The sequence below is a fragment of the Taudactylus pleione genome, unplaced genomic scaffold, assembly GCF_031769625.1.
Source record: "Taudactylus pleione unplaced genomic scaffold, aTauple2 ptg000039l, whole genome shotgun sequence".
Classification (NCBI taxonomy): Eukaryota; Metazoa; Chordata; class Amphibia; order Anura; family Myobatrachidae; genus Taudactylus; species Taudactylus pleione.
The window spans coordinates 1,984,161-1,997,909 of NW_028284441.1; the positions used below are offsets into that span (position 1 = coordinate 1,984,161).

Here is a 13,749-nt window from a genome sequence, read left to right on the forward strand (position 1 = left end):
AACCATGAATGGGCTCCCCGTCAATGGACTAACTTCCTGGTGGCCTCTCTATTTCCCCTAGCACCAGCACACGATCCATTCCTCCTCCTTCATCCTTCCCTTCTCCTAACTCCTCTCTGTCAGCTCCGAATTCCCCCTCATTACCAGCTGAGACTTCGCTGCTCTATCACCACACCAAGAGGCAGACACAAGATTCTGCCACCGACAGCATGCCACAGTGGGGAACTTGGGGGTCTTGATGTTATGATTTAATGATGGAACCAGTAGCGGGGAAACAGGTCTACTTACATATAAATGCTATATCACAGCCTTCCATTTAAATGTTTGTTCTATTAAATTAATGTTAGGGCTGGTTTGTGGGAGGGAGGTCTAGAGCAGTGGTTCCACTGGAGTCACAAGGCAGGTGCGGGCCACACCTGGTGACACCATCCAAGGGGGTGACACCAAAATAGCAGAGCTGCTCTGCTATTTTGGTATCACCCCCTCGGATGGTGTCACCGAGCAGCCAGTCACACTGCAGTGAGAGAGGCAGGGGCTGTTGGCTGTCCAGCAGTTGCTGCTGCGCTGACCCGGGATTACTCAGCAGAGCAGCACAGCAGCTACAGGCAGCCTAGCCTCTCCCCTGCCCATTGAATGGTGAGGACGGGGGGTGTGACATGCGTCCACGTCCCCAAGAGTGTACCCACGAGTGGTCATGGCTTCGTGGGAAGAAGCCACGCCCCCTTTCACCCGCGCACGCACAAGAACATGGATCCCGGGACTGACCACCGCACCAGGTACAAGTAAGGTAAGTGATGCCACTGAGTGGTTCCCAAACTTTTTAAAATCACGGCACCCTAGAGTATCAGTATTGTTTTCACGCCACCCCAGGGCCAAAAGTTTTTTATTTAGTGTCGAAGCTGGATAATTGGCTAAGACAAGATCAGCTTAAAATAAGATCGAAAAGACGCCATCTTGCGAATGGCCGCAAGACACCATTTTGGAAATGAGATCGGCAAGACGCCATTTTGCGAATGGCCGCTCAGCGCCATTTTAGCTAAACTCACACTTAAGTACATATGGCGTTGCTATTATTAGCATTAGGCGATCGCATCTTTCACCATACCTCATACACACATTAATACACATAGTTGCGCTGTTAACATGTTGCATATTAGCGAATGCATAAGGCCCAGTATGAAAACGCTATTCATTAGCTTAGTGCACACGCATCTGCCCGAAGTTAACTGGCGTTTTTCCCATATCCTTAATACTTACATAATGCACACTTACACAAAAGGTTCCATAGCTACAAAGTAAAAGATCCAAGTTTTATTCATTTATTACAAATGCTGTGAAATAAAGGCTATTTTGGTATCTAAGGTTTAATACGTGATAAGTAAGCCGTGTTTGGTATTACACTGATCTGCACTCTCTCACCAGCTTCCCGGTATAATCGGTGTGGAGATCGCAACATGCATTCGCAACTTATGGACCGCAGAGACTTAAAGCACCAGAATGTACATTGTAAAACCAACAGCCAAGATTTGCATGAGGCGGGAAAACGGAGGCAGCAAGCTGTTAGAGGCTGTTCTGTGTCCATTTGAATCAACCTGTTAAATGCCCTGTAACAAATGCACCACGATGGGGAACCAATGGGATCAGCAACAAACCTCTCTATTGTCTTGTCTATTTCTGTAAGGGTATAAATGTGTGTGTTGTGACCCCAGTTTGGAGTCTTCTTGCTGATTGACGGAGGTTTCTTGCTGATGCCGGTATCTGGTCCAGAGCGTGTGTATGTATGACTGTATCTTGGGTCTGTATAATTCTTTGCGCTAAATTGTACTTAGATCACAGCGTGTAACTGACTGTACTTTACTTGAATAATACTTTGTGCTTTGGAAACACATGTTCAAGGTCTAAAGTCTTTATTTTACTGTATGACTGCATACGCAAATAGCATCAATTTTAGAGGTTTATAGGCAGGTTTTAGAAGGTATAGGTAGGTGCGTATAGAGGTAGAAATCCAGTATCCTTATTAGATATTCAGAAAAAAAATAGTAAACTAATAAAGTGAAGTGAATTGTGTTTACCTGTCATGGTTAGGTTCAGTTATGTGGTGGTGGACTAGTTTGCACTTCTGTTTGTCCACATATTTACATTACATTGACCATAAATAATTTGATTTGCTGCTGGACCACCAACCTGAGGCACCCCTGCAAGTGTCTCAAGGCACCCCAGGGTCCCACGGCGCACAGTTTGGGAACCACTGGTCTAGAGTATTCACTCAATGCTCAGCTTTCCAGGAAGTAAATAGTATCTATTTATTTTACAAACAAGGCCCTAAACATTCCTACAGAACTGTAAAATCCCCTACACATTAGACAACTTGCAAATGATTCGATGCCGTGAACGATTTCCCCTGAACTACCGGGAAAAGATATAGGGCCTGATTCATTACAGATCGCTATTGCGATTGCTACTGGACAAATTTGCTCTAAAATCAAGCGTTTGGAAACCCCCTTCCAGAATTTGTGCGTTTGCCAATGAGATTCGGGGGTTGTGGGAGCAAACTTGATGAATTTAGGTCCTTGTACCAGTGTGGGACAGTGGGCCACATTGGGAGAGAAAGGGAAGCAGGAGATATCTGTGATATCTCCTGCATTACCTTTATATTGAATGGCCCTGACACTTAATTTATACAAAAGAAGGTGACAATTTTAATTTTCACCTGCTTTTGTAGAAATTAAGTGATGATGAATAGCAGAGCCGTAACTAGACTTTTTGGTGCCCTGTGCCCAGAGCGTAACTACAGCATTGGTGCCCCTCTCATTTTTCAAAGGGACATAATGCACCCAAAAAAGGGCCATGGCTTCATGGGGAAGGGCCAGGAAAGAGATAGGAGAGGCCAGGAGATGCTGGTGATGAAGTAAGAGGAAGCTACAAGCAAGAATGATAATAAACAGAAATTTGACAGGCCCAAACAGCGCCCCCTGACCTGTGGTGCCCTGTGCGATGGCACTGGCCGCACTATCCTAGCTACGGCCCTGATGAATAGACTCCATAACATACTTGCCGACATCAGTGGCGGATCCAAGGGGGGGGGGGGGGGATTGGAGCAACCGCCCCACAGCACAGTCCTCTCTTGAACATTTGTCTTGGTATCCTCACCTGCACTGAAGACGTTAAGGTCCATCACTCCCCTTCCTCTTGGCTGTACGTCCTCATTCAGCTCTGAAGGGAGCCGTGCACTGTACTTGGAGGGGGGGGAGTCGGGTGCCTGAGAGAGCTGCAGTATGAGGAAAGTTGTTCCTGAATTGTCCAGTGCAGCCAGCTCCCAGCCTAGGTCAGGTCTAGGGCACACACCTTATGTATGAGCCAGGGAAGTGCGGGGGATGCTGAAAACTCCATTCAAGTAGCTCCGAGCTGCTCAGCTGCAGTTAGAAGAGATGGGCATGTAGTAACAGACAGCAGCAGGCATTATTTTGTCCTCTCTTTCCTCCTGGCCACACTACACCCTTTCTCTGTACACCTTACAGCATGTACTGTAACCTAGGTAAGTGACCACAGATCTGAGAACCTACCGGGCCTGGCACCTGGCTAATGGTGTCTTCTTGTTATTACTTTCAGCAGGGTCTGGTGCACGGGGCTGGAGGGAAGATGCCAATGTCTGGGTGCCCTGCAGTGTGCCAGTCACCTCTGCTGTCATCATTGCTCCCTACTGTATACTGTCAGTTTATAAATTTGGATCGATGCATTTAGCATTGTATATGTAAGCAGAGTGAATTACGTAAACATATATAATTATGAATAATTCATGTGACCAACAAAAAATTAAATAAATCACCCCCTCCTAAAAGAACACTCTAGTTCCGCCCCTGGCCAACATTCTAAATCCCCTCCCCGGAAGAAGTCCCGGAGAGGAGATTCTGTGACATCTTCATGGTGCGGGGCCGAACTGTATAAGTCATTAGGCCCCTCCCCACCAACGGGAAAATGCCTCAATTTGCGGGTCCTCGAGCAGGGGGCGGGCTTAAATAAAGCAATTCTCTGCATTTTAGCCCCGCCCCTACCCCCAGACCCAAAAATTTCCCATAAAATCTCCCACTAGGAAGTGGGCAGGAGATATGCCTACTCTTCTGGGGGTGCGGTGGGTTACCCGAAAAATCGGAAGCCTCCCGCGACTTCTGGGAGAGTAGGCATGTATGCCCCTTAATGACAGTTTCGAGTAGTAAGTACCATATTTTATTGTGCACAATTGTGAGCCTGCAACGCAAATGTTATATTGTGCTTTGCATTTGAAAATTACACTGTCTGCTGGGATGCAGCTTTTAGCATGTTCTAATCAATTTTGTTTAGTGAGAAGAAATATTGAAATGCTTTCTAATACTGCTTTTTATACCAAAGTTCCGGGTCTGACCTAGAGGTTGGAACAAGGTTCCAATCCAGATCAGAACCGGAACTTGCGATGCGATCCGGTCATTGAGACCCGGATTGCGCCGTTTACACTGCAGGGTGACTCGGGAATGACCTGTTGCCAAACCTGCAAAATACCAGAGTTGGATCTCCGGGTCCCTGGACCTGGGTGGATCCATTTACACCGACAAAAATCCTGGGTTGATGCGCATCAACCTGGGATTTTTAGCTTGGTGTAAAAAGGGTATAACGGAGTGGCATAAGGTGCATTTATGGTCTCCTGGTCAGCAGAGTTTTTTTTTCTGGTATGCAGATGGTGAGGAAGGGGGTTGGAGGGTAGTCTAGGAGGATAGTCTCTTCCGGAGCTTGGTCATTCTTCCTCTGCTGGTGGCTACTGCTGGTTAGACTGTTGCTGGTTACTGCTGTTTGGTAAATGTGGATGTGCTGAATTCTCCAATGCATGTTTTTTTTTTATTTGGGTCCGATTTCACTTTACACCTCGGAGCAGGTGTACAACATAAAACTTATCCGGTAAACATAAGTTAGTGTTTGTCTAACTGAAGAGAAAAGTGTCCCTGCAGCAGGGTAGATATTTATTTTACAATAAAAAGCACAATGTCATTGCCTTCGGGGTATCCTGCAGCAAAGAAAGCTATGCTGATCAGATTCTACGTTCCTACCCACCGACATAGGGTCTACTATGGGAAAATTATTTTACAAGACTTTCCAGAAAACAGCTGCATCACATTTACAAGTACATGTAAAGCCACAACCGTGGTAACTGAATTAGCAAACACCACTGAGCAAATACAATACAATATGTCAGGACAGAAAAAAACAAAGAAACATGTTTTATTCAGATGTTCCAGCAATTGTGATTCAAAAGGATAGTCCTGTATGGCACTGCGTGCTGAGGGCAGGCACACTTGTCATGGATAATAATAATTAAGAGGTTAATGCAACTGAGGTTTCAATTTTCTTTTTCAAATAAAAGGAAAAAAACAGGGGCGTAACTAGGAATTTGAAGGCCCCAAAGCAAAAGTTTGTAAATGCCCTTATGCCCCAACCAATGGTGAAAAATGTATATAACAATAATATTGACAAGGAAGATGGGCCCCCCTCAGCTCTGGGACCCTAAAGCAGCTGGGGGCCGGACTATAAATAGACAGTAAAAAGGTTGACAATGTCTAGATAGACACCAGATGGTAGACAACTGGGACAAAAGGTCGACACATAAAAGGTCGACATGTAAGAAGGTCGACATGTACAAATGGTCAACATGGTCAAAAGGTTGACCTGAAAATGGTCAACACGTGATTTTTTTTTGGTTGGTTAGGCACTTACCAGAGGATAAGGGCTAGGCACCTACCCCGACGGTTAGGTACTTATGGAGGGTTAGGGTTAGGCACCAGGAGGGAGGGTTAGGCACTTACTGGAGGGTTAGGGTTAGGCACTAGAAGGTGACTGTTAGTGTCAGGCACCTACCCCGATGGTTAGGGTTAGGCACCAGGAGGGAGGGTTAGGCACTTACTGGAGGGTTAGGGTTAGGCACTAGAAGGGACAGTTAATGTCAGGCACCTACCCCGACGGTTAGTGTTAGGCACCAAGGGGAGGGTTAGGGTGAAGAGTATGGCAAAAATTTTTTTTAAATAATGTGTCGATCATTTTTGTGTCGACCAGTTGACCACAGCGACCATTTGTACCTGTCGACATTCCTACATGGTCGGCCTTTGTGTGTCAATATTTTGTCCCTGTCGACCTTTTGTCCCAGTCAACCTCCTGACTGTATCATCTGGTGTCTATGGTATCTAGACATTGTCTACCTTTTTACTGTCTCTCTGTTAATCCACATCCATAGCAGCTGCCCCCTTGCACCTATGGTAGTTACACACATGGACAAAAACTAGGAGATAAACCAGGGACACACTATAAGCTATATCGCACAATATATCATTCTGATGCGGATCGTATAGTGTGTATGCCTGATAGCACGTGCCTGCGGGTCACATCACATAATGGCCCTGATTCAAAGCCGCGCGCTGCAGGCGGTCGCTCGCAGGGCTTGTGGGAGTGGGTTTTTTTTTTGGTCTCTGGCCACTCGCAAAGCTGTGGGTGACCACCCACAGCTTGTGCGAGCGGCCAGGAGACCATTGTGATAATCGCGACCATCGGCCTTGCGACGAGACCCTGGGGTAGGGTCTAGCTGCCGCAAGGCTGAGTGGACTTCCTGCTCTAACAGAGCAGGACATCCACTACTGACATCACTAGTGATGTCAGTTGGACCGCCCAACAAACGCCAAGCATTCCTAAGGGAACGCCTGCGTCTGTGCAGCCACCCCCCCTACCCGCCCACAAAACGGGGCGAGCTGTCACTCACCATCGACAGCCACCCCGTTTTGTTGTGAGCCCCGTAGTGACTGACCTTCAGTCGCTCAGCGGGGCTCGCGCACGCCGGACGTGGCGCATGCGCAGTGCACAATCATCGAGTCGCTTGTGAGAGCACAGCGCTTGCGAGCGGCTCTGAATGAGCTCCAATGTGTGCCCAGCTTTAAACTGCAACAAAAAATGGTTCAGGGAATTTAAATTCATTTTTTTCAATTAAATTATGATAAAATATAAATGTGTATTATTTCTGTTAAAAAGAGATACACTGTGATCAAATTAGATTTCAAGGGACCTCAGCTGACAGGATACTGGCAAATTGGTACTCCATGCATAAACAAATCCACTTCTACCCATTTACTAGAAAATGCTCACCCCATCTGCAGAACTTCATGTGGATCTAGGGCCCGATTCAGAGCCGCTCGCAAGCAGCCCGATGATTGCCCACTGCGCATGCGCTGCGTGCAGTGTGCACGCGCCCAGCTGAGCGACTGAAGTTCAGTCGCTACGGGGCTCGCAACAAGACAGGGCGGCTGTTGATGTTGATTGACAGCTCGCCCCGTTTTGTGGGCGGGTAGGGGGGGGTGGCCGGACAAACGCAGGCGTTCCCTTAGGAACGCCTGGTGTTTGTAGGAGGGCTGACTGGCATCACTAGTGATGTCAGTAGTGGATGTCCTGCTCTATTAGAGCAAGAAGTCCACTCGGGCTTGTGGCAGCTAAACCCTACCCCAGGGTATCGTCGCAAGCCCGATGGTCGCGATAATCGCGATGGTCTCCTGGCCTCTCGCACAAGCTGTGGGTGGTCTCCCACAGCTTTGCGAGCGGCCGGAGAAAAAATAAAATAATTAAAAAACGCCCAAATTCAGAACAAGCGCCCGCCAGCAGCGAGCGGCTCTGAATCAGGGTCCTAGTGTTTTTCTGTCCCTGTATAAGCTGTCCATTGAGAACAGAGGCTTTCAAGATTGTCAATGTGCATCTTTACCCAGAAACATTAGAAAGCTACCTCAATTAGTTTTCCTATGGACAAACCCATGCATTGACTACATTATTGTAGGAAGGAAGCAGGTCACAACCGACGAACAATTTTAACCACTTTTTTCTTCTAAAGAAGACATATCTCAGATAAACAAATGAGAAGTTGCACCATGATTATGCTCTGAGATAACATATCAGATTTAGCAGAGCAAAATACAGGAAATGCTTATGAAACAAAACTAAAATCCTCAGTATTCTACTTTTAACCAGTGGCAGATTTTATCCCCCAGTAAAATCCACCACCTTCAGTGAGCCCAATGCAGTCCGTGTGCACTGGCTATACTGGCAGTGACTTCCCATGGAAAGCATTACCTGTTAGTAGGGGAGATGCACTAACCCTTGCAGAGTGATAAAGTACCAACCAATCAGCTCCTGTCATTTTTCAAAACACAGCCTGTAAACTGACAGGAGCTGATTGGTTGGTATAGTGCATCTCTCCCAATGACACACAGCACAGGCACTCACAGGGGGAGGTGTTTTCTCCCCGTAGGACTGCCAGTCTGTATCACAATTAACTGAGCAGCTTCTAGTGGGAAGCCCCTGTCTTACCATTAGCCTTACCCGGCTCCTAGGTGCTGCAGCTGATGCTGCCCCTAGAAGTCGGGCTTGTGCGCATACGGTGGTCCCAGTGCTTGCCAGATCCATTGCACATGCTAGATTGGCTCTAATTTTTGAGATACACGGACAAGACACACAAAAAAAAATAATAGTCAGCTGACTGCTGGTTGGGTGGCCGCTCACTTATATACGAAGGGGGAATATTCTAGGATGATTGCGGAGTGAACATCAGTCAGTATGTGGCCCAGAAGTTGATTGACAGCATGCCAGGGAGAATTGCAGAGGTCTTGAAAAAGCAGGGTCAACCCTGCAAATATTGACTCCTTGCATAAACTTAATGTAGTTGTCAATAAAAGCCTTTGACACTTATGAAATGCTAGTAATTTTACCTCAGTATACCATAGTAACATCTGACAAAAAGGTCTAAAAACACTGAAGCAGCAAACTTTGTGAAAACCAATATTTGTGTCATTCTCAAAACTTTTGGCCATGGCTGTAGATTACTAAACAGATAATTGTAGTTAAAGGTATGCTGACTTCAAGTTCTTAAGGGAATTTTAGAGAAAAGTTGTACAGTAAAATCCATTACAGTATAAGTAAACTGTTTGCAAAAATTCTGACTAAACATTGACTAATATTAGACTAAAATTAAAACTGAGGTCCACTAACTAAATCTAGACTAAAACAAAGCAAGAGAGAAACACTAACATGTGACTTTAAACCAACTACAATTAAATAAGTGACTAAAGGGTCTATTCATGATGTTAATTATCGGGGTCCTTAACATTCTAATTCAGCAGTGCTTCGGCGCGGTTACAGCTGATGCGGAAAATCAGCTGTCCCGCCAGCGGCTTGGAGCAGTGACGGTAGTGCGCATGCGTGAGCGATAGGTCATGCATGCGTACAAGAGCCCTGACGTCTGACCATTGCGACCATCGGGCTTGCGACGAGACTCTTGTGGTAGGGTCTCGTTGCCGCAAGTCCCAGAGAGATTTCGGCTCTAACAGAGCCGAAATCTCTCCCACTGACATCACTCGTGGGAACGCCTCCGTTTGGGCAGCCTCTCCCCCGGCCCACCCACCAAAGGGGGGCGTGCTGTCACTCAACATCGACAGCACGCCCCCTTTGGTACGAGACCCGGAGCGACGGATTGCCCGTCACTATCCGGGTCTCGTGCATGCGCACCATCGATCACTCAGCGCTTGCGACCGGGTCTGAATCAGGCCCAGTGTGTCTCCAATCGATGGTGTACCATCGATGATTAAAAAAACTAAGCAATGTCTTACTATCGATGGGTCTTACCATCGATGGGTCCTACCATCGTTGTTTCGCGCTTGCGATCAGAGCCGCAGATTAATTATCCAGCAGAACTTTCTGAACATTGATGCTTTTGGGCATTCCTGGGTGGAGACAGGGAGGCGGCTAAGCAGACACAAGATGGTCCGTCTTATGGGAGTGTTATTGGAGTGTCGCAGGAGTTTCAATGAAAGCGGTTACAGCCTGTACAGAGATGTTCAACCAGCCACATAGGAGGCCATATTCGTACGGATAAACTGCACCTGCCATAGGGCTGGCGCATGTTTCGAAAGAGCGACCAATGGTGGCATCTAAAGAAGAACCAACCATTTTTTTATCGCTGGTTCCCATGGCCCAGTGCTGGTTGTACTGAGTACAGGGAGACCCTACGTAATTTTTTCCCTGTAGTTAGTCAACCAGACCTGGGTTTGAACAGTCCGGGGCTGGTTCTGTTTTGGGGGGGGACCTCACGTCATTTTTTTTTAAGTTTTAACTCTTTATTTACTTTTTACATTCAGATACATGCAGGCATCTCACTGATGTCTGCATGTATCTGTCAATCCGACCTGCTCATGCTCAAATCGAAAGCATGAAGCAGTTCTATTCATTTGGTGATTTGAAGTTCAATTTGAAGTCCGATTTTGAGGTCGATTTCAAATCGAATGATAGTAAATAAGGGTTTTGTGTGTTGGGCTATGTAAAAGTACCAATGTTTTTCCCGATTGTCGATTTGAGGCCGATTTGACTAAAAATTTGATTTGAAATTCAATTTTACATTCGATTTGGCCTTTAGTAAATACCCAAAAGCAAAATCGAATACAAATCGAATGAAAATCGCACCTCAAATCACTCAAAATGCAAAATCGACCTTTGATAAATTTACCCCCTAGTCTGCAAACAAAATATAAGATCATGCGGCTAACCTAGCTTGTGGTTTTTCTTGTAGATGACTGTACATACTGAAAGTAAGATATTGCACTAAATGGAAATATTATATAGAGACATATTTGTATATAGTATTGGATTGTAATTGTATTTTGGCATAGGTGAGCATCACTCGGGCACTTTTTAGGGTTTTAGGTAAGATCAGTGATTTCCAAACATTTTCGGGCTGCCACACACTTGGTTCCCTAAAGTTATTTCAGCATTTCATCCACCCATTGAGCCCGTTACTCAAAACAAATTATTTAAAATTTTGATTAAAGGGGCAATTAACAGGTTTTATTAAACTGTCGAGGGACGCACACAAAATATTTTTGCATTTACTATACCTATTGATGAAATTGTTGCTGCATTTATTAAGTTTTACAACACTGCTGGCAGGTTAAACACTTTCCCGCATTCAGTCTTGCGCAGGGCCACAGGGATGGGTGTGCAAGCAATGCCATAGCCCAGGGCACAAGGCTCGGGGGCGGAACCACCACTGCTCCATGGCCCCTGCTTTTGGCTAGCAGGGTCCCTGAAATGGCACCCTGCAGAGAGTTACACTGCTGCAGAGGTACTCAGAGCATCCAAAGGACGCTCCAGGTTCGCAACCTGCAGTATGGAGATCCACCCGGAGCATCCAGGCAGCTGTACATAATCTCCTGACGTTGGCTACGCTCCCTTATATGATGTCACATACTTGGGAGCCTATTCAAGATGTTAATTATCGAGGTCTGAATGGACTCCAATAAATAACACACTGACTTGCCGCGGATGCCTGGGAAATTCATCATTGTTCCGGCGCTGAGACAGCTGATCCAAAAATCAGCTGTCCCAGCAAGCGGCTTCATTGCTCCTTTTGGAGCAGTGAATCTTTTCACTGCTCGTGAGAGCAGTGCGCATGCGTGACCTACAGGTCACGCATGCTCACAAGAGCCCCAACGTCCGGCGGAAGGAGCCGGACAGTGGCGGAGGTATCGGAAATGATACCTATTTTCAACTCGGGTAGCAGTAGCAAACGCCATCTGAGGATGACGAATGCTATCGCAATCAAACTCCGGAAAAATAATATTTTCAGAGCTTGACGAATTCTGTCCCCATACTAGTGTATGGGGACAGCGGGCCATTCTGGGAGAGAAAGGTAAGCAGGAGATATCTGTGATATCTCCTGCTTTACCTTCATGATGAATGGCCCGATAACTTAATTTTTACAATTACAGGTGAAAATGTGCATTTTCACCTGCTTTTGTTAAAAATAAGTGATGCTGAATAGGCCCCTTGGAGCGGGGCTGGCACAGAGCAGTGATAAGCCTTCCTCCGGCGCTGCTCTTTTGCTTCTATACACCAACAGCAAATAACTTCTCTTCTCAAACTCTCCTCCGTCTCACTCTCTAGCACTGAGCCCCATCCTTGTTCATATCCTACCTGATGTCTCCCGTCTGACTCTAATCTTACTTTCTCTCCACTCTCTGGTGCAAGGTCTCTCTTCCTGAGCCCCACAGTCTACCACTCTTTACCCACATTGCCCGGGCTTTGCTACACGCCATCCACAAGTTATGCGGCTCCAGTGCCCCACAGCCACCCCTTGCCTTTTAGTGTCCACCTATGGCAATCCAGCGGTACCACACACTTTATCAGGTATCCAAAGTAAAATGAAACCTAGCAGCTTGGTGCTCTGGCTGTGTTTTTGTAAGATAATGATTAGATGGTATAAGATGTTCAGTAGGACTCACAGTTGTCATCCTTATTGTGTGTCAGGAAGTAGGGAAGTATAACACATGTATGATGGACCTGCCCATTAACCATAGCCCAAGACGCTTGGAGAAATGTTTGATCCTTGGCGTCAACACTATTTAGTACTGGTAAGTAGTCTCCTAATCCTCAGAAAGCATCTACAGTGTCTGAGTCCCACTCTCACTTCCCAATGGATCACATAACAGCTTTGCAAGAGCATCGCAGCTGCTGCATTATAAAGAATGCAACATCTTCATCCATTCTCTTTAGAAGGCTTGATCAGGTGTACCTCTCTATCAGTTCCCTTTTGTCATGCCTCCCCACCTCCTCAGTCTGTGTGTATTGTGTTACATTTCAAGTTGCATTACTTAGACAAAGTAGAACTAAAGATGTAATTCAAAAAATAGTAATGAAACATACATAATACAGGTTATACAACTTCCTGATCTTATATTTGGGAGTGGGATTTATTTTGCCCAATATCCTTATAACATTATGTAGGACTGTGCTGAACAGAAGATAATGCCACTCACTCCACAACAGCTGTGTTATCCAACCCAACCTGTAACAGCTCTAAACACTCAGCAATCTGCTTTTTTCCCAGTATCTCACATATGTGATGAGAAAGACCCCCCAGTGAGCACACTGTTGTCACTGAAATCTGCAACCGCAGTCCATAGAATTCTATGCTACAATCTCATCACTAGCTGCCAAGCAGGAATAACTTAAGTAGGGAAAAGTCAATTCAAACTATTATATCTAACAATAACTACACTTATTATTGTTTATCTATATTACATCGCTGACTCCATAGAGCTTAACTTGGAAATGCATATTGCACTCAGATAAAGTACAAAGCAAATAGTTACAGTGTAAGCCAGCAAAACAAGTGAACACATTTACTCACCACTGAAGCTCATGACAGACTGCTGGTCACAGTGACATCCTCCCTCTGTGCTCACTGGAGGACTTGGCTGGGAATCCCCCTCATCACCTGCTCTCCTCTGTCTGAGGTCTCCTGGCTCTCTGCTCTGGTTCCCATGTACTGTAGCACTGATAGGAAGGTGTCTCCTCTGTCTGAGCCACACACTCAGTCCTGTCTTGGGTAACAATGAGAGGATGCTAGATGGGATCTGCCCTGTGCTGCACTGAAGAGTGACACTCACTGCACATCTCTAATGTAACAACGTAATCATAGTGATACTGAATGTGCTTACTGTATTTCACTTGTATCAGTTATGAAAGTTGCGGTAACTTCCTACATATTGTCTAGCCATTGTAATCTACTATACTGTATATATAAAAGAAGAAGTTTGTTTGACGAATATCTTCCACAGCTCTCGAGGTAAAGCTGCCAAATCTTACATAGTTATTTAGTATGAAAAATGTAAGCTATTAGACCACATAGTGACAATGCGACAAAAA

At 45.8% G+C, this 13,749-nt stretch overlaps 1 protein-coding gene across 1 annotated transcript in view; it reads right to left on the reverse strand.

Moving 5' to 3' along the window:
• The window catches only part of LOC148538562 (putative G protein-coupled receptor 34), a 38,031-nt gene extending 24,580 nt beyond the window's left edge, over nt 1-13,451 (reverse strand). The window contains exon 1 of the mRNA XM_088452582.1: nt 13,232-13,451. The gene's annotated coding sequence lies outside the window, so the exon portion shown is untranslated. The remainder of the gene's footprint in view (nt 1-13,231) is intronic.
• Nucleotides 13,452-13,749: the final 298 nt, after the last annotated feature.